The following is a 6,648-nucleotide window of genomic DNA, read 5'->3' as shown; positions in this document are numbered from 1 at the left end:
TGATCGCAGGTGTAGGTGATTCTCAAGTCCTGAAATTTGTTAGATGGCTTGCTCTGGATAGGTTTGAATCATAGAATCATAGAATCGTAGAGTTGGAATAGACCACAAGGGCCATCGAGTCCAACCCCCTGCCAAGCAGGAAACACCATCAAAGCACTCCTGACATATGGTTGTCAAGCCTCTGCTTAAAGACCTCCAAATAAGGAGACTCCACCACACTCCTTGGCAGCAAATTCCACTGTCGAACAGCTCTTACTGTCAGGAAGTTCTTCCTAATGTTTAGGTGGAATCTTCTTTCTTGTAGTTTGGATCCATTACTCTGTGTCCGCTTCTCTGGAGCAACAGAAAACAACCTTTCTCCCTCCTCTATATGACATCCTTTTATATATTTGAACATGGCTATCATATCACCCCTTAACCTCCTCTTCTCCAGGCTAAACATGCCCAGCTCCCTTAGCCATTCCTCATAAGGCATCGTTTCCAGGCCTTTGACCATTTTGGTTGCACTTCCCAAAAAGAACAATAAGGGTTTTCCTCAAGTCAAGGCTGTCAGTAGAGATGCAGGTTGCCTCTGCAGCTGTTAACTGGATCATGAGATCCTGACCTCAGTAATCCATGCACTAATAACCTCTCGATTTGATTACTGCAATGCATTCTACATGGGGTATGCTTGTTAAGGACATTCTGGAAGCTGCAGCTAGTGTAATACGCAGTAGCCATGCCATTAGGTGTCATGAGACACCGATCCTTGTGAGGAAAGGGTTAAATCTCCTTCCCCCATCACCTGTGATTTCAGTTATTATCAACCACCACCACCCAGTGGGGGGAAAGTAGGGGAAGTAAGTACAGTGGGCAGTATCCAGTCAATCAGTTAACATTAGTGCAACAACTTTTAGCTATCCGGTGTAATTTCCCCACTTTCTCTTCTTCCCACCTGCACTCTTGGCCTCTCCATTAAATCTGTTCCTTAAGGTTGGGAGGAAATCAGCCCATGTTGCAAATGTAACTTCTTCTGGGTCTAGATAGCAGACCCCTTCCAGAATCCAGCAACTCATATGCACAGTTCCAGTTCAGTGTTGATATTGATGCTTTTGAATTATGATGTTGGAGGAGACTCTTGAGAGTCCCATGGACAGCAAGAAGATCAAACCTTTCCATCTTTAAGGAAATCAGCCCTGAGTGCTCACTTGAAGGACAGATCCTGAAGCTGAGGCTCCAATACTTTGGCCACCTTATGAAAAGAGAAGACTCCCTGGAAAAGACCCTGATGTTGGGAAAGATGGAGGGCACAAGGAGAAGGGAACGACAGAGGGGACAAGATGGTTGGACAGCATTCTCGAAGCTACCAGCATGAGTCTGACCAAACTGCGGGAGGCAGTGGAAGACAGAAGTGCCTGGCGTGCTCTGGTCCATGGGGTCACGAAGAGTCGGACACAACTAAACAACAACAAAAGCAGTTGTTACTTGGTGCATCCTCTATTTTGTATGTTTTATACCTTGCTAATCCTTTGTGGTAAGACATTCCTCTTTTTGGTTTTGGGTCTGGATCAAACAGCACTTAGCAAAGTGCCTCGTTTGTTTTTTTCGTAGCAAAACAATAGTTACTATACCATTGTTGTTGTTGTTTCTTTTCTGTGATTTCTTTAGCTAGGGTCCTTCCTTGAGCAACATTTAAAAACATTGCATGGAGATTGTTACTGTTCACTGCCAAGTTTAATGGGCAGAATGTTGACTACTGAACAAATGATACCACCAGCTTTTTAAATTATGAATGGCCAACTGGCTGTTGACAAAGCAATTTTATCTCACCCCCAGAAGCCCAATCAAATTTTAATTAAGGCATGGTAAAAAATAGCTCCACATAAGAAAACTGTTCTCAAAATTGTATGTGTGTGAGAGAGATCCTAGACTTCAGTGTTTATTCAGATTCAAACACAGAATAATTATAAACGACTTGGATGAAGGAATTGAGGGGATGCTTATCAAATTTGCATATGACATCAAACTGGGAGGGGTAGCCAATACTGCAGCAGCAGCAGCAGCAACAACAACAATCAGGATTCAAGATGACCTTAACAAATTGGAGAACTGGGCCCAGACTAACAGAATGAATTTCAGTAGGGACAATTTTAAGGTTCTGCACTTAGGCAGGAAGAACTGGCTGCACAAATATAAGATGTGGGGCACCTGGATTGCCAGTGGTACATGTGGAAAGGATTTAGGAGTCTTCATAGACCACAAGCTTAACATGAGTCAACAGTGTGATGCATCAGCAAAAAGAAAAGAGCTCATACTATTCTAAGCTGCATCAGCAAAAGTATAGTGTCCCGATCAAAGGTAGTAATAGAACCGCTCTATTTTGCCTTAGTCAGACCACACCTGGAATACTGTGTCCAGTTCTGGTCACCACAATTTAAGAAGAATATTGACAAGCTGGAACATATGCAGAGGTGGGCACAAAAATGAAAAAAGGTCTGGAAACCAAGCCTTATGAGGAACGGTCTAGAAAGTTGTGTGTGTTTAGCCTGGAATAGACGAGACACAGAGGAAATATGATAGCTATTTTCAAATATCTAAAGGACTGTCACATGATGCAAGCTTGTTTTCTCCTGCTCTGGAGGCTAAGACCCAAACCAATGGCTTCAAGTTACAAGAAAGGAGATTCCGACTAAACATCAGAAAGGACTTTCTGACAGTAAGAGCTGTTTGACGGTGGAATGGACTCCCTCAGGAGTAGTGGAGTATCCTTCCTTGGAGGGTTTTAAGCAGAGGTTGGATGGACTAAGCTAAGATTCCTGCATTGCAGGGGGTTGGACTCTACAGTTCTATTATTCTATGGTTCTGTTGTCGACCTGGTAAGCAAATACATCTGCTTCACAGATAAATGTGCACTCAGTAGGCTTTGCCAAGATTCGCACGTGCACAGAAGCAGGGACTGATGCAAAACAAGAGAAAGCAGATAGAAATATTTGTACAGGGTTATGTAGTGAGAAGCCAGGAGTTCTGTTTACAACCCGCCTGTTTAATCTCCAGTTTAGCCTGTTCCCTAACAAAAAAAAATTTAAGGCTGATGGTGACTTGTCTGAGATAGTAGTTAATGAATCCATGATGGATCTGGGGCAGAACCAAGGCTAAAATTCATGACTTTATGGACCATGTTGATGTTGTTCCAGAGTCATGTCTTAATATTGATTGCCAGCATGCATAAGCCAAATCAGATGCCCTTTTAGTTAGCCTGCATGTTTCCTGTTGATCAAAGAGTGCAATTTATCAAACATGGCGTACTTAATGTTTTTAGTGTTTTTCTGGCATCGTCAACTGAACCCTCAGCAAATGCCTAAGCAGTGAGTTTCTCCACTAGCCATTCAGTGGCAGGCTAGCATTTTGTTCTTTAAAATTAAGGTACTGTACTTACAATATTTCGGTAGTTTAGAGGAAGCTGCTCTGAGGGAAGCACATGTCATGTTGTGCAACATTCACAACCCTTTGTGTCATATCCCAAGTCTGGATCTGAAACCCTGCTTTGGTTTGCACATAAGGGGAGGGAGCAGGACTGAAACATCAGCTTCCCTAGTACTTGGTGAGGAGAGAAGATGATTTGAGGCATGTGTGAATGTGAAAAATGAGACCTCCTACATAAATAGAGCATATATGTATGAGTAGCAGTGGACTTTTGCTTTACATACCAGCTAAGTGTGACTCAAAAGTTGTATACAGTATGCACTGCTTCTCATTATTATAACCCCAGATCTTAAGTCTTGTACCAGGCATAGGCATACCACTGGTCCTGTTAGCTAGGGATGATGGGAGTTGTAGTCTCAAAACATCTGGAGGGCGAGTTTGCCTATGCCTGTCAAGCTTCTAACTAGAAAGCATACTTACAGTACAATTCAATCATGTTTACCCAGAAGTAAGTTCCACAGACTTTATTCCCTGGTAAATGTGTTAGCAAAAGGGACGCGGGTGGCGCTGTGGGTAAAACCTCAGCACCTAGGACTTGCCGATCGCATGGTCGGCGGTTCGAATCCCCGCGGTGGGGTGCGCTCCCGTCGTTCGGTCCCAGCGCCTGCCAACCTAGCAGTTCGAAAGCACCCCCGGGTGCAAGTAGATAAATAGGGACCGCTTACCAGCGGGAAGGTAACCGGCGTTCCATGTGCTGCGCTGGTTCTCCAGATGCAGCTTGTCACGCTGGCCACGTGACCCGGAAGTGTCTTCGGACAGCGCTGGCTCCCGGCCTATAGAGTGAGATGAGCGCACAACCCTAGAGTCTGGCAAGACTGGCCCGTACGGGCAGGGGTACCTTTACCTTTTAAATGTGTTAGCAGCCATAATCCTAAACTTTGTTTTCTTCTTATACTGTGTTTACTCTTGCAGACAAAAAAACAAGAGCAGTGTTCTGGACTTAATGTTTCAGGTATTTCTCATAGATTAGCCACACACCCAGCTGCGCTTGTTCTCCTCCTGCCTTAATTTAGTGATGTGATGCATGCATGCTTTGTTTTTAAGCAGAAGCAATTAAGAACTGACCTTTACCTCTAAATAAAACCTTGGAGTCTGTTGCAGAACAATTTGCACTAGAATGACACAGTCTGGGTGCTTGTTGTCATGCTACAGAGTGTTACTAGGGAGAAAGCACATAGTTTACATGCTTTCCAAACAGGTTCTGGGTACATCAGAGCTTGTTTTTACTTTGTTTTTCTTTCTTTCCTGCCTTAGATCCTCTTCTCTTTTCCTTCAGTATATTGCTCCCCCCTCCCCTATCCACATATCATGATGATCTCCTTTGGTCATGTGTTAAAGTCAAGGTCCATGAGAATTTTATGAGGTTGATGCAGATAGTTTCAAAGTGGAAAGAGGACTGCAGTCATTTATCTGGCCAGTTAAAGCTACAGATATCAAACCTGGGAGGTGGCCCTGTGTACACAATCAGCTTTATCTGCAATGTGATATGGATTACGAGATGAAGAAGAAATATGGTAGGGAACTAGAAAAATTGCACTGGGTGACCTGGACACTACCATTGGTTGATGGTGTGAAGAAGACCAAAACCTTTGGTGGGGAAGGAAAGCAGAGGTGAAAAGAGAAATGCCACTCCCATCCTCAATATGTTGAAATTGCAGTGGCAGACTTCCTTCTTTTTAATGCAGCCATTTCAAATGGCACTCTGAGCTGCAACAAAGATAGAAGCATTTGTGTGAGCTGTTGCTGAATGGACAGAAATGTGAACATGCTCAAGTAATCCAGGAGTTAGAAGGATGGAGGGAAAACAAAGAGGGGGAACAACCAAGTGAGAGAAGAACAAGGCTAAAATAATTCTAGCAAGTACAGTGGTACCTTGGGTTAAGTACTTAATTCGTTCCGGGGGTCCGTTCTTAACCTGAAACTGTTCTTAACTTGAAGCACCACTTCAGCTAATGGGGCCTCCTGCTGCTGCTGCTGCACCGCCGGAGCATGATTTCTGTTCTCATCCTGAAACAAAGTGCTTAACCTGAAGCACTATTTCTGGGTTAGCGGAGTCTGTAACCTGAAGCGTATGTAACCCGAGGTATCACTGTACACTGAAACTAGCTTAGAAATTATCAGTAACTGTTACTTGCCTGCCCGTAACTATTTGCTATCTCTTCCATATTTCCCTTCTTCTCAAACTCTGAATCTGTTGTCCTCAAGCTTCTTATTTTATACAGTGTTTAATTGCCACAAGTGTACTGAGTTGTCCTAAAGACTTGTCTTAATATGTGCCTGCTAGTATCCTCTACCTGCACTTGTCGGATAGGTACAGTGTGTATTGTCTCATTGTGTATTCAAGTTAGTTCCTAAATACTGACGCAGCACTTGCTAGCTAGGAAAGCAGGCAAGGTGCCAGAGCTAGCCTGTGTCCCTGAATGCTCTAGCTCAAATTTCCATCGCTGTGGATCATGTGAAGGACAAGTTCCTTCATAAAACTGTATACAGGTGTTTCTGCCTTTGGACCTTGGCACATTACTCTGCAGTTGTAGAAAGGTTTGCCTTGGAAACGTTTGTCTGAGTCATATTTGTGGAAACGTTGCAAGAAGAAACTGCATGATTTGAACATAAGCATCACAAATTTCTTTTTGTGCGGTGGGTTGTTATCAAAGTATCACACCCACACACCCGTCTTTGCTCACTTGAAAACCAGTAGCATGAATTCCCAAGTAAATATTTCCCCTCCCCTTAATTCCTCTTCTCCCTTCCCAGTTGCTTGTGCTGTTCTTAAAGTCATGACCTGGGAGCGGCTAATTGGTCAGCTGGACTTGATTGAGGGTGAGGGAGATGAGTCTCTTTCCCCCATTTTTGTACTTCCTTGCTGAGGAAACTGACTTCTGCTGAATTATTTTACAGTCTTTCTATAGGTTTTTTTGGGGGGTGGGGGGAACTTTTCCAAACAACTTCCAGCCAGGAGCACTATGGACAGCAGGTCTGAGTTCCTTTGTCCTTTTAGTAACTCAACTGAATAACACAACTTAATATGATGTATAATTTTAATTTTATTCTATTAGTAGCTGCTTGTTTGGCCATATCACAGGGCTGGAAGGAGTCCTCAGGTTTTTATATAAATATTTGGTTCCATAGAGTATTGTTTATTTATGAAGGATTGACATATAAACTAAGGGTATCTTGGGTTACAGC

The 6,648-nt window shown here is 43.3% G+C and overlaps 1 long non-coding RNA gene across 1 annotated transcript; it reads right to left on the bottom strand.

Annotated features, from left to right (window-relative positions):
* Positions 1–3,835: 3,835 nt before the first annotated feature.
* Positions 3,836–5,727, bottom strand: LOC310681780. The gene is made up of 3 exons (XR_014513613.1): positions 5,566–5,727; positions 4,307–5,334; positions 3,836–3,933 (listed from the first exon to the last, which is right to left on the bottom strand). It is a non-coding gene; the product is annotated as an uncharacterized lncRNA (long non-coding RNA).
* Between the last annotated feature and the right edge of the window lie 921 nt (positions 5,728–6,648).

Source organism: Podarcis tiliguerta (genome assembly GCF_965153285.1).
Source record: "Podarcis tiliguerta genome assembly, chromosome: 7".
NCBI classification, from domain to species: domain Eukaryota; kingdom Metazoa; phylum Chordata; class Lepidosauria; order Squamata; family Lacertidae; genus Podarcis; species Podarcis tiliguerta.
The sequence above is the reverse complement of the archived record's forward strand: the minus strand, read 5'-3'. Positions and strand labels throughout refer to the sequence as shown.